At 40.2% G+C, this 15,154-nt stretch overlaps 1 pseudogene; it reads left to right on the top strand.

Moving 5' to 3' along the window:
- The window catches only part of LOC124289884, a 37,300-nt pseudogene that overhangs the window by 1,713 nt on the left and 20,433 nt on the right, over positions 1-15,154 (top strand).

Below are 15,154 nucleotides of genomic sequence, written 5' to 3'. Positions count from 1 at the left end.
ACATATTCCTTCATGAATTCAACTTATTTATTACAATCTCAGCTGTTGTTAACTCACTTAATTTAAATTTAAACAAGGGCTTGCTTGCATGAGGCCACTATATCTAATGTATCTTTAATAATATCGCACTTGCCAGAATTCAGATTGCATCAGATACCACAAGGACATGCTTGTCACAATATGTGTGCTATAATCTTGAAGTTAAACTCATTTTCACTCAAGGGGCGGTAGGGTAGCCTAGTGGTTAAAGCGTTGGCTCGTCGCGCCAAAGACCCGGGTTCGATTCCCCGAATGGGCACAATGTGTTAAGCCCATTTCTGGTCTCCCCAGCCGTGATATTACTGGAATATTGCTAAAAGCGGCGTAAAACTAAACTCAGTCAGTCAGTCATTTTCACTTAACCTCCAAAGTGCAGTCTTTTTGGATCAGTTCATATCAACAATAAAATGTATGCTGATTTTCACAAAGTTTGGGTTCTCTTATGGAATCTTGGTTTGGTTCATGTGATGTATTTCTTCAGGTCTACTTCCGTGTAACATAACAACTCTGACCGTAACCCCCACTGCCCCGGACATAAAGAATGCAATCACTGTGTGTGGGGAGAAGCCTGGATCCCCCACCCCCCTCAGTGTGGGCGAGACACAGATTCCCATAGAAGTCACATCGGCTGATGGCTCCAACAAGCAGGTAGATAATGCTTGGATCAAAGTGTCACATGTTTCTTAACTTCTGAAACATCATCTGTTTGTAAGGTCCTCTTCCAAATTTGATATGTTTCACAATTATATCATTAACTGTCACATCATCGTCAATAATGAGATACATTTGTTTATAATTTTGACCACTTCTATAATCTGTACTCATGTGTTTTTTTATTCACAGTTGTTAGGGAGCATTTGATTGACGCCTAGGAGTTCAACTTGGAATTAACAGCATCATACAAACATTTGAAGTTACAAATACATGTAATTACATAAAGTAGTCCACAGACATCATGATATTTAAAATAAAATCTACTTTAAATAATTCCTAAACACACATTCAGGCCATAAACATGATAAATGCATACCAATTTCTTATCTCTCATTCTCTCGAACTGTAGTAGAAATGACCTGTGCTGTTTAAATTAGATTGATATATATGCCAATTGAATGGCATTACCTTATATTTTCTGTCACCAAATGTTTCATATATATCATGTTTATCAACTGATTTCAGGCAAAAATACCAAAGTGTATGGATATTATTGGTCGTAATGATTGACTCTTATTCAGCATTGTAATGTCAACTAACTTTTTGTGTACTACAAGTAGTTATTTCTGTGCTATATGATTTTGCTTTGATAGGTAAAAGAAGTAAATTGTTTCCAGAGTGTGTTTACATGTTTTTTCTCTTCAACATACACACTAGTTTTAGTTGTAATTGTGATATTCTAGTTGTTTTACTGTCCTTTGTCGACAGGTTTTTATAATATACATCTATTCTATTTCAATGTCACATATGTTCTCGTCACGATATTGCTGCAATATTGCCGATGTGACGTTAAATAATAACTCACTCACTCACTCTTCAACATAATTGTTTGTGTTCAGACATACACAGTTACTGTAACGAAGAAGCAACTCCCCCGCTACGTGAAACTGACGGATCCCAAGATGGCCTTGCAATATGAATGTCCCATCTCTCTCAACCCCATCTATCGACCAATCACAATCAAGAACAGTGACCCAAGGCACACATTCTCTGCGCCACTTATCGATGAGTACACAAAGACGTCCAAGTTTGACCCCCTGAACAGCATGCCCCTGGGCACCGACTGGAGGGTGATGGACTACGCTCTGGATAGTAAACTGTCCTCCATTGATGGCTGCATACCTCTTACCTATGGAGGTATGGCTGCAGGTTAAAATGTTAAGCGGGAATTCAGTGGTGACATTGATACATTGATATATGCATTATGGGTGAAACGATACAGCAAGGTTACGATGTGGTACATAACACGATACAGCATGGTCACGTCACTTGCTTGATAACAGTGTTAGCAATCTACACTGAAACATTGCTTGCATTAATAATAAAGAAGTTGCATATCCATAGAACTTTACCCATTGCTCCTTACACAAACAGACCTGTGAAGATCCGGGTTAGAATTGGTCGTCAGGAACCCATGTCACAAGAGGTGACTAATGGGATCGGGTGGTCAGGCTGACTTGGTCGACACATGTCATCGTATCCCAGTTATGTAGAACGATGCTCATGCAGTGACCACTGGATTGTCTGTTCCAGACTTGATTATTTACAGACCACTGCCATATAGCTGGAATATTGCTGAGTGGGATGTTATGCAGCAAACCAACCAACTTACACCAACTTCTCGATGCCACTCAAAGTAGTGGTCACAATATGATAAACTGTCACAATATAGCAAGGTCATGATTGATACATATCATGATACCTCAAGATCACGCTATGATACATTACATGATACAGCATGGTCATGATAAGATACATGTCACAATATAGCAATGTCATGACATTTATATATATTACAATACAGTAGATGGAGTTTATTTGCAAGTGTAACACAACAGTAGCAATACTCCAGCTATAAGACATCTGAGTGTTAAAGGGGCGGTGGGGTAGCCTAGTGGTTAAAGCGTTTGCTCGTCATGCCGAAGACCCGGGTTCGAGTCCCCACATGGGTACAATGTGTGAAGCCCATTACTGGTGTCCCCCGCCGTGATATTGCTGGAATATTGCTAAAAAGCGGCGTAAAACCATACTCACTCATTCACTCACTGAGTGTTAAAAATATGTCTGGACCTAACACAGTATGTTGTGTAAGCTGGAGTGACCGAGGTGTCGGAATAAAATACAATCCCAAATTTAAAATTCAATTTCTTTCTTCAGGTGCTTCAGAGGTCATGAAGTACAGGGACCTTGACGCCAGCATTGAAAAGTGTAATGTCGCACCAAAAACTGAGGTACGTGGTTCACTGAGCATATTTTAGGTTAGGTCAAGTTTTTATATTACCAGGTACTTAGTTTTCAGGTTTTTTTGCTGACGTGACGTGATATCCACCAGCTATGACAGATTAGGAGAGGTAAAGTGAGTTTTAAAACCACACATTAAAGATTGTTGCCTTCATATAGTGACATGAATACTATCAGTTACAGAGTGTTTTTTTTAAAGGTTGTACGGGACTGTAAGACCCTTGTAAATGCCATCTGAAGGCGCAGCTGAAGGAAATATGGAATTTACAAGAGTCTTACAGTCCAGTACACCCTTTGAAAACACTGTGTGACAAATTTATTACCCATAAGATCTCTTTATTTAGCTTATCTTTAAAAACCAACATTCAGTCTTCAATCTTCAGTTTATGTCCTGAACGGTCATAAAGGGAGATAACTCGGGATGGCTTAGTTTATAATAAAATTGAACGAAATTGAGGTTTTATTAAACGACAAGTGGAATACAGAAACATTTATTTTTTAATATTTTTATGGACACAAACAAATAAGAATTTTGGCAACACTTTTATTACTCTGTTTATACACATAAATGTATACGCCAACTCTAAAATTTCGAAGCGATCAGCCATTTGGCAGCCACATTCCATCTAAGGTCAAGGTCATTTGTACAACCAGTGTATTGTATCACATGACAGATTTGACAGGGTGTACGGTTGTACATCCTGGCAAATTCGCCCACATGGTTTCGTGTGCTTTGGCTATTGACCAATCAGAATTCGACAAATTTATCTTCAGGGTAATAAATGTGTGTGGCTGCTTCTACTTGGCTGTATTATTCTGGTTTTGTTGTTCTTTCACTCTGAAATACGGCGCCATAGTTTAACACTCACTCCAAGCTGACCTGTCCTTGTGTTGTCCCCTTTATACCAGACACAGTAATAACAAGTACCACTTCTAAACTCGTGAAGATCTAGGTTAGATTTGGTCCTCAGCAACCCGTGCTTGTCGTAAGGTGATTAACAGGGTTCAGATGGTCAGGCTTGGTGACTTGTATGATGCATGTCATCGAATCCCAATTGCGTAGATTGATGCTCATGATGTCAATCACAGGATTGCCTGGTCCAGCCTCTATTATTTACAGACTGCTGCCATATAGCTGGAATTTTGCTGAGAGTGGCATTAAACAATAAAAAAAAGAAAACACTTTCAAAATCATTTGGTATAATGCATACCAGCTGTTGAACCACATCCTGTGTGTTGATGCAACCTCCTCCTCCTCCCAAACCATTGAAACAATCAGTTTGTCAGGACCAGCATCCATTACTTAGACACTATTGCCCATAACTCTGTCTTGCAGGACTTGACTGATCGATTCAAAGGAACCACTGTCACCACCAACCACACAGTAGAGGTGAGCATTGCATTGTGTACATGTGCATCACAGACGAAGTCTCCACAGCATGTTTGTCTTCCTGCATGAGCTTCTTACGTAGAGTCTTTTGTATCACCAAGGAGCAAAGCTGTTGACTTTGTGACAATAAATGAGATAATAAATATTTTAGAAATAACAGACTGATAAAGAACTCGTACTCCCCTGTTGGCGGGTTGTTTTTCTATTTCTGTTGTTATAGTTAAATGTACTTCCTGCAGGAGGGGCAGTGGGGTAGCCTAGTGGTGGCAGCGTTCGCTCATCACGCTGAAGAACCGGGTTTGATTCCTCACATGGGCACAATGTGTGAAGCCCATTTCTGGTGTCTCCCGCCGTGATATTGCTGTTATATTGCTAATATCGGTGTAAAACTAAACTCACTCACTCCTGCAGGAGAATGGCAGAATCATGTCCTAGCATTACAAAACCTCTGAAATACACACAGCATTCAGATTTTTACAAATGTGGACGAATCCTGAAATGCTGTGGTAGTTTTTACACATAAACATTTGAAAACAAGTTACCGTATGTTATCTTAAACCACATGCCAGTTTTCTGTAATTCCACTATATGTGTCAAATAACCAACAGTAAAGTCTTTGAATGGCATTCAGTGATTCACCTGATGAAGGAGTAAGAATATACTCTGTAACGTTGTGTTCCTCACAATAAAGAAGTTGACATCCGTAAATTCTTGCCGTTAACCCACAGTAACTAAATGTGATTGTAAAACAAATGTTAGAGAAGTAATGGTTGATCACATTCTCTCTTTGCTGTGATCACATTCTCTCTTTGCTGTTATCACATTCTCTCTTTCCTCTTATCATATTCTCTCTCCACTGTGATCACATTCTCTGTCAGCTGTACCTTTTGATGAGTCAATGTACTGGTGTGAGGTGTTCCACGGACGATGTCAGCATGATGTAGTGTGCATGCCATGTTTGTATAGGTACGTAAGTGGGAGAAAGGCCTGCAGCAGATATTTGACGAGACGGACGTCAAAGGACTGATTAAGAACGCCAAAGCTGAAGTGGAGAAGTACTTCGAAAGTTTACCTAAGCCTGGTTTGTGAACATGTGTTTGTGTGTCGAAGTTTTGGGTTATGTTAATTGTCAACATAGCCTAGCTAAAGTGTGCTGTGCCTTGCCGTGGCTAAACTGTTACCGTCAACTAATTCTAATGCATGTACTGCTAGTTTCATTTACCTTACCCAATAACCACAGTGGCAGATCGAGGATAGTACGAAGGGGAGATCATATATTGGAATACTCTTTTACCTTTGATGTAGACGGGACTGTGATATTGGTATTGTAACCTTCAGTCGAGCTTGAGAGTTGTCCACTTGGAAATTATGCACCAATTTTATTTCAATAACTCCTCCCACCACAATATCCTTCGATCCATCACTAGACTAGAGTGATAATTGGGAGATAAACCTACTGTATTTTGAAATAAGAGGTATTTATAATTTATGATAGCTAAACAGATTTATGATAGCTGAATTGAATTTAGAGTTATTAATAATCTGTTATACTACCTCTAATTTTAAAACACAGGAGGTTTATCTCTATTCTACCATGACAATGAAACACTTTCTTTAGTTGTATGTCAATATAGGATGTGACCTCACCTTTCAGTCTTAAGTGGTATATGTTGAATATTTATGCTTAATTGTACACAAATATACATCATAATTGTATACCCATGTATATTTATGTAGCAGAAATACAGCTGTATAACAGACAGACAGACAGACAATACTTTATTACTTTAAAAGGAATTTGCTTTTGATCACAGAGCTTGACAAAAATACAAATGAATGACATTTGACATTTAACATATGACATTGCTAAAAACATAAAAGAGATAAATATGTGCTTAAATAATATGAAATGAATAAGATGATAACTGGTATTCAACATTTGTTTTGAAATTGCAATACTTTGAAGTACAAAAGACGTTCGAGCTCATTTAGTCTTGGTGATTGGTACTGTGTAGCGGGACCCGAAGGTAAAAGCATGAAATAACATGATTATAAACCACTGATTAACCAATTGCAAGCAAGTACTTGCTCAAGTCATGGTAGAATCCGCCTTATTTCTACATTCTGTGTTTTTAGTTGCCTTCTTTTCAGTTGTCCAATAGCTGGAACTAGTCTGCCAGACTACATCTGGGCTGTGATATGCCTTATAGGTCTAGACTGAGATATGGTATCATTAGTATTTGTAAATCTGAGCGGCCAGGCATATCTGAAACAGATGTTTTGTTTTACTGAATGATTGAAATGGCTGTCAATTGGTATATGTTTGTTGGCAGATACATTTGATGTGGAGTGTTTCCCACAAACTACTTCGTAACACAAACATATTGATAAGCTGATATGTGAGGTCCAAAATTGAAGCTTCATTGATAATCAGTATAGAATCACTTTGTCAGTATTTTGTGTTCAAAGTGTGTGACTACAGTAATCTACATTTATAACAAACATGCTTACAACTTGTTGACAGATGTAATGAACTGTTTTTGTGTTGTTTTGTGTAGTGGCCATTTGCTGTAAAAGCTGGAAAGCATATAAATAAATAGTTATCCATTGCAACTCTCATGTAGATGATTGTAATTGTTTTTATAAGGCCAGACCAATTTTATTTCTTGTTGTATGGGTCCGCCAGTCAGATTTTTTCAAGAATAAGAAAAAAAATAAAAATTAATTTTCCCCGCTCAAAAAATAAAATCCTTATGTTTTTATTAGTCAAAAATGTAAACTTACAAGAATTATTTTTTAAAATTGTTTTTTTGTCCCTTTATACATTTCATAAATTGCCAGAAGTTAAATAAATTTAATATTTAGAAGGAATATTACTTTGATGGTGATTTTATTTATTTTTTTTATTTTCCCCTCCTGTCTTTAGGTTTTCTGAGGACAAAAATCTGTAAAACAAGAAATACAATTGGTCTGGCCTTAGTATTATTTTTCTTCAATTGTTTCTTCCCAAATATCCATTGTTCGAATTTGTCCAGGTGAGTCAAAGCAATATGCTGAAGATGAATCCCCAATCGACTTCCTCAGCCATGCTACCTATTGCTATGCCACTGCAATTAAGTTCAAGGCCAAAGATCCTGACCTTCACCTTCAACTGGGGATGGTGTTGGAGGAGAGGTATATTGCTGAGGATTTGTTTGGATTGAAAAAGGAAGTAAGTATCCATGACATTTGTAGTTTCAGCTGAACCAGTTGTAGAACGTGATTTGGCATATCCTGCTTATACTCTAAGCCAAGATTGTCTTTATTGTTTTCAGATTAACATGGTAGCATGGTTAAGACTTTGGCTTTACACATTGATGAATGTTTTTGCTTCCCTATTTTGGTAAAATGTAAACCATTCATGGTGTAGAATGTAGGTGGAATATTGCCTCAAATGAGCAAGAAATCTTCAAATTTGCCTTAGGACAAACCAGAGTGGCAAGATTTCAAAACATGATTTACCATTGGCCCATTTAACAAACATGAAAGAAAACGAGATGAATTTTTACAAGACTTCAGTCCCACGAACTACTCTGACAGTGATGGTTTAATTGACCATCCTGAAAGTAGGGGGTTAAGTATTGCAGAAAATTTTCATATTAGCGATCTGCGAAAAGCATATATTAGCGATATGTATGGCAATATATTGCAAGAAGTGTTTTTAACAACAAAAAAACTACTTATAATCGAGTTAATGCTTGATTTAAAAAGCAAAGACACAACAAAATCACTATGCTTGATTAGGCTTTAATAAAAAAAATTAATTATGACAAAATAAAAATGTAAATAATTTTTGGAACAAATGAAACAAGGAAAGGAACAATTTAAAAAAACAGAAATATCCGAAGATTTCCGAAGTGTTATGAAGTTTTTCGAATGCATGTCAAAATACCGGTTTTCGATCAGTGTATGCAATGCATGTATCGTATTCATGTCTGAACCGGTAAATGCCGGTAAACCCGGTTATATTGTGCTGCTGCCCTACTGAAAAGAAAAGTTTGATTTGCTCTTCTTTGGGTGATGACAGGTAGGAAATAATTAAACTGAATACCTTGTCTTGAAACTAGAACCAAACTCAAGTCCTTGATTTTAATTGTGATGTACCAAACAATTGACAATTTGGCTTTTTAGCATCATCAAAATCAAAATGTGTGCACTGTACATTTTCTTTTCCATGTCTGCAACTTTAAAGATGAATTATCTCCCCTGGTTGGAAGTCTATGAAGACCAGAGCCATGTTTAAGTCCTCGACCTCCTGTCAGAGCCGTTATACTTGGTGTTTGTGTTTCAACAGGATAGATCCGACATACCGTCCTTCAATGTGCAAAGCGAAGGAGAGTTCCAAGGAAGAGGAGGCCCAGGCCATAGCCAAGCTGAGGAGGAGTTGATGCCACAGCTCCTATATCACTGCAGCTGAAGGCAATAGATCAGGAATATCATCATTTGATAGACCACGGGACAGAGTGGCAAGGCTGATCATGTCATGGAACTGTATGCCTGGTACTCCAAGAAAGCTTCTCAGGTGAGCTGAAAGATGAGCAATATCATCACTAGTGTCAACCAAGTCAGCCGAGCCTGACCAATTCTAACCTGGATCTTCCACGGGCTGCATTTCGGTATCATTGATGGCATTGTGTGATCTGCTGATATGGGACAGGCGTGTCACCACGGTCCTCCATTACCAACTCACTGACCAGGCCCAGTAGGTATTCCTCTGGTGAAGTCAGCAAACTCCTCTTTAATGGTGCATACCATCTGTATAGAATATTGTGGAATGAGATGTTGGAGCTGGAAGAAAGTCTTGAAAACATCCTATTGATTGTTGTCACTCTCCAGTCATCAATGATTTTACAGTGTGCTCTAACCACTTTCTGTTTTAATATACCATGAAGATCCAGGGTTAGAATATTGATCTTCAGTAACCCATGCTTGTTGTAAGAAGGCGACTAACAGGACCAGGTGGTCAGGATTGCTGACTTGGTTGACACATGTCATCAGTTCCCAATTAACGTAGATCAATGCTCCTGCTGTTGATCACTGGATTGTTTAGGTCAGACTCGATTATTTACAGACCGCCACCATATAGCTGGAATATTAGCGGTAAAACTCACTCACTCACTGTTTTTTGATAAGTGTGCTTTCGTTCAGCATTTGTAGCTTTATTTTGAGCCTGAGCCAGGTACTAGTAAAAGTATAACCACCCATTCAAATTACATTCATGGGCCAGAGAAATTTCATGTCATGTGAAGTCTCATTTCACGACAATCATACGTTGATGCAGACCCATATTCTTAGCCTGACCCCCAAGGGTTGTACATCGGTTACATGTGTAACACAGCATGTTGGTATATGTACCCCAGGAAGGAGCTGCTGCTTTGAAGGCGGGAGAATGGCCAGGGAATCCTCTGGAGTCAGGCCTACATGAAATACATGGATGCCATGAGACTGGACTGATACTAAGGCTTTGTTCAACTTCCATGTGGGTTAGGCTGCTTGTCGTGCAGGGCAACTATAGAAGATGCTGTAAAGCGTCTTGAAGTCACACTCAACTGGAGCATAAAGCATCAGTTGGCAAAGTAAAGGTTACTTTGTATTGCGTCTTTAATTGCAGAAAGGTGCTAAGGCCAGACTAATTTGATTTCTTGTTTTACTGATCCGTCGGTTTGATATTTTTTTTTTTTTAAAGAATACGAAAAAAAGTAATTTTCCCCGCTCAATAAATAAAATCCTAATGTTGTATTGGCCAAAATGTAAACTTACCAGAAAGTATTTTTAGAAGATTAAATTGCCAAAGAAGGAACATCACCTTGACTTGTGATTTTGAAAAAATTTCCCCTCCTGCCTTTAGGATTTCTGAGGACAAAAATCCATAAAACAAGAAATAAAATTGGTTTGGCCTAAAGATTAGAATCATATTATCGCAATGTCCTCTGAGAGTGAACAGGGACTGTATGAGTGACCACAGGGGAGACAACTCATCTTCAACTCAGCTTATGCAGATTAGCCCCATCATAAACATTGACAAGGACTTTAGAGACAAGAGCATTGATGACCACATGATCCTTATCACCTATGACAGTGCAAAACCAAAACGGCTTGCTCCCTTCTCATCTGAATCAAACTGTTAAACCATCAAAGATTAATACCATGCTCAAACAATAAACATAATGCAATCTAGTATGTGTGATAGTAAACCCTGTTTGTATTGATAGTTTCTATCACTGTTGAACAAGTGTGACCAATTTCAACCTCTTTGCAGGGATGATTTCCTCATTATTTAGAACTGGTTCAATCATGAAATTAAACTATTAAAATGTTTTATAATTCACCTGCCAAAAGCGAATCATTTTTACCATTGAAACGATTCATTTAGTTAAAGTCACATTCATTGCTTGAATTATTGCAAACATTATTATTTATATAAGATCAATTTCTTTCTACATCAAAACGATAATTTTAAAAATACAGATATAGAGGTGTAAATGTAGCCTTATTTTCAGGATCTACTTGGGTCTGGCTGGCACTACAGAAGGGAGGCCCAGGCTCCCCGTGCCAAGGAGGCTATAACATATCTACAAGAGGCAATGGAGACCTTGCTTACAGAAAACTCAAAGTTTGCCTTGTCACATGAGGAGAATATGTAAAGTAAAATCTGAGAAATATCAGACAGCGTCTATTTACACGTTAATGATGTACCTACTACCTCAATTCAGATTTACTGGTATTGTGTAAGCTTTAAGGGGCTGTGGAAATGAATTGAAAAAAGGCTTGGTAGTATCAGTGTAGGAAAGATAGCCCGTCCCAACGTCCGAGGGCGGGTGAATTTTTGTGGAGGACGGGTTAAAAATAACTAGTCCGTCCTCATGTCTGGTCAATTTTAGCAAACCAATGACATATATATAATGATTATAACCTTTTGAATATTTACTGCGAAGGTGTTTTATTTTTCCTTATCCTGATTCATGCTTATTGCTTGTCTTCTTCTTCTTGCGAACATAGTGGAACCGTGTATCTCCCAATTGAAGTTCCCTTCAATTAAAAATCACTAATTAGCACTGACCACGAGTTACCTCCCACTTACACAAGCTGGCTGAACGGAGCGAGCCACCTCAACCCATGTGCCTAACTCTCTCCTTCTTAGCCCAGTGAGGCTGGGCGTAAGAGCACCTGTGTCTCCCGACACACTATATCCTTTTATTTAGTTTAGTACCTATTATATTCATTTATAGAGGTGTAACTAGTATCCTTATTCAACTTGCATTGATTATTAGTCGTGTTTCTGCTGTTTTATTCACGGTTAAGCGTGTTTGTTCAACAGTTTCGTTAATGAGAATCTGCACAGGTTGTAAAATACGCTTATTCGCTACCGATCCACATTTAAAATGCCCTAGTTGCATTACTCCATGTTCTATTGTTTCTCGTTGTAAATTATGTATTAATTTACCAATTTCTACCTTTGATAAATATTTATGTTCCGTTTTGAGACGGAAGGCAGATAAATCTCGGAAACAATCTTCAGTCATGGCTAATAGATCGGAGTCAGATATATCCTGGGTTACCTTCGGGGGATAAGCGTGGGACGCAGTCCGCTATATCCTAGAAGCGACCTGCATCCCAGGACGTTCCTTCATCACAGTCTAAGACTAGAAGAGCTTCCACGTCGTCTCAGCGTGCGGCTCGAAACCCAGGTCTACAGCTTCGTCAAAGGGGAAATCCACGAAGGCTACTAAAAAAACTTTGCTTCTGATATTCAGAATTGTGTTTATATGATGATGACATTTCGATTATCATTCCAGATGTATGTCATAGGTAGTGACCAGTATCGGCTACCGTCACTTCAGCGCGAATCAACATGCAATCAGGAGATGCCCTACGCTGGCGCCCGGAGATTATAACTGAGGGTCCCGTCACTATCACAGAGAGAGACACCCTCAGCGCCAAGCGCCAGACCATCTCAGGCGACCTGGTCAACCAAATCATGAGACTGATGGAGAACCGTTCTACGGTTTACAGAGGCCCCAGAGCCACGGGTCCCAGAGCCCAACCCATATAAGTCATACAGGGCCCCAGAGCCCGCTTTGGCTTCTTCACGTAGGGCCCCAGAGCCAACAAACGCCGCCCGCTGGCTGGGCAACCCAGCCTGTAGCGAACACTTCGCTAAGGAAGGCCCAGGCGCCTCCGCCAAGGAACTAGAGCCTCACTAGTTCGCGAGGACATCGCGGAGAAAAGGCGCTTAGCCCGAGCCCACACCCTGTAGAACACAGAGGTCGTTCATGAAGCAAGCTCATATATTGAGAAGGGCGGAGCCACACCCTGTAGAACACAGAGGTGGTTTAAGTGAAGCAAAGCTCATATATTGGTGAGGAGAAGGTGGCTTTGCGAGCCCAGCACCCTGTAGAACACAGAGGTTGGTTGAAGCAATAGCTCATATATTGAGGGACATCGCTGAGAAGGGCCGCCGAGGCCCACACCCTGTAGAACACAGAGGTGGATTCGGCGAAGCAAAGCTCATATATTGATCGGACTCTAGACACTTAGCTAAGGAGTCCCAGGCCTCCTCGCCAAGAAGACTAGAGCCTCACCAGTTCGCGAGGGACATCGCGGAAGGGCTGGCGCTTCGCCCGAGCCCACACCCTGTAGAACACAGAGGTGGATTCGCGAAGCAAGCTCATATATTGATCGGACTCTGACTCGATACTTTCGCCAAAGGTCGAGAAGGCTAAGTGGCTCAAGTCTACTTCAACCAGAAGATCTAGAAGGGATACTTGAGATCTTAGCGAAGTCCCCGGCGTTCCCGAGGTAGTCTCCTCAAAGGTCTCCATATGCTAGCCACTTTCGTCATAAATAGCCACTTGTCAGTCCGTTCAAGACATACATGAGTTGTCTATCAACTGTATGCCATATGCGTCTACAAAGCCTCTGGCGAAGACAATTGCACAGGCTATTTACAACACAGAGCGTCGCTGTATTATTTTATCAACAGATGAAGAGCCTAATTAAGGATCTTCAAGCCGACCTACCTACATCAAAGGGCATCAGCGGCGTTTACGTGAACCTTCACAGGAATCAACATTTCATTATAGATTGCTAGGTATGCAATCCCGGACTCTGATCGATTATCTACATGCATGACCATTACGCCAGATCTGCAGACAATTCAATAACAAAATTGAACAGCAGCCTTGTTACAGCGAGTAAACTCATAATCGTCAGCGATTCCTGAGGAAGAAATATGTACAACAAGTTCAGCTTTAACAGTCTACAAGCTGACAACTTGCAAGTTTTTATTGAACCTTATATAAAGAAGTCGAGATTATCTTCAAGACTGAAGTTACTTTCCGCGACAACCTGGAAAATAACCTACCCAGCATTAATGTGCACAGGCCCGAGGTATTTTGGCGGAGGGTTCAGCGTTTACCATTAACCCTCGAGAAACGTGGTCACTTTCGGGTAACCGGAAGCTCACGGGGGAAGACCGGCCCGATTGTTCTAATATCAGCGTCGGCACTATATTATGCAAAGGTTCCTTTTCCTGCTACACCCGGTGACATCCTGCTGGGTTACTCTACAGAATCAAAATGCCTTGTTCTGATTGGACCCGAGATGGACAGCACCCCTACGCCAGAGGTCGATCATAGTTCACAGTTCAAGACATTAGGTTGCAAGTGACAACAATATATCCAGTGAGCGAGCAAAGCCTCCTTACAGTCCAGCTAATCTGAACCTTCGCTGGTTGGGCTGCCTTCTTGAGTTAGAGACCTCCCCATGTCAAAATAAGGACATAAAAAGTTCAGCGATGGCAGTCACCCTTGGATGTGCACCTACATCGTCAAAGGACTTAGGCGAATTTACCTCGGCTGACGGGATACAAGTGGATCCAAATCCATAGCGTCTCAGACTACAGTTGAATTCATCATCAAGCTAGTAACACAACTAGATGGTTAGTAAACCTACTTAAGTTGGACCTAGAACCTTCACTTAAGATCTGCTAATTCTAGGTTTTGATTTATGTAACGGCGCAGAATCGTATGGTATTGTACCGAGGACCATGGATCAAAGATCAACAGTCATTTCCACAAGAAGCCTTACTATCTCCGCTACCACTTCGACGCAGTGGCAGAGCCACCTGTTAGGGTTCACGCACTTCAGCTCAAGACATGACAGTCAGAGGCAGACTACAATTACATCCGTTATAAGTCATCATCAATTAAGCATCTAGGCCGAATCTCTACCGTTCAATTTACGGTTCAGGTCAAACCTCATCTACTATAGGTGGATGGCCAAGAGATCGAATGTTTGAATAAAGTCACCGTTAATAGAGGCTGGAATCGATAACACTTCTCTACGTAGATGTGTCACTACAAGGTTAGGGGAGCCCATCTTGCCAACAGGAATGACATCAGGGCTATGAGCAATCAAGAGAGCAAATTACACATAAATCTGCTAGAGATACAAGCGGTAATAGCGCCTTAATGCACGCTGGGCAACTTACTACAGTATACCCAGTGGATGATTGATTCACACAGTCAATTCGACAGTGGTGTTTTATGTGAACAAACTAAAGCTCAACCCAGGTCCCGAACCTATCGACTCTATAATTTTTCAATTGTTGAATTAGTCGACAATCTCAACATACATGTCAGAGCATATCACATTCCAGGGCTAAGAATGTGATAGCAGGCCCGGCTTTCTCTCTAGGCCACACATACCATAAGCTGACAGAGATAAATG

Source organism: Haliotis rubra, unplaced genomic scaffold (genome assembly GCF_003918875.1).
Source record: "Haliotis rubra isolate DU_JTF1 unplaced genomic scaffold, ASM391887v1 Scf450, whole genome shotgun sequence".
In the NCBI taxonomy this organism is placed as follows: domain Eukaryota; kingdom Metazoa; phylum Mollusca; class Gastropoda; order Lepetellida; family Haliotidae; genus Haliotis; species Haliotis rubra.
Note: the sequence above shows the minus strand (reverse complement) of the source record. Positions and strands in the feature narration are given on the sequence as shown.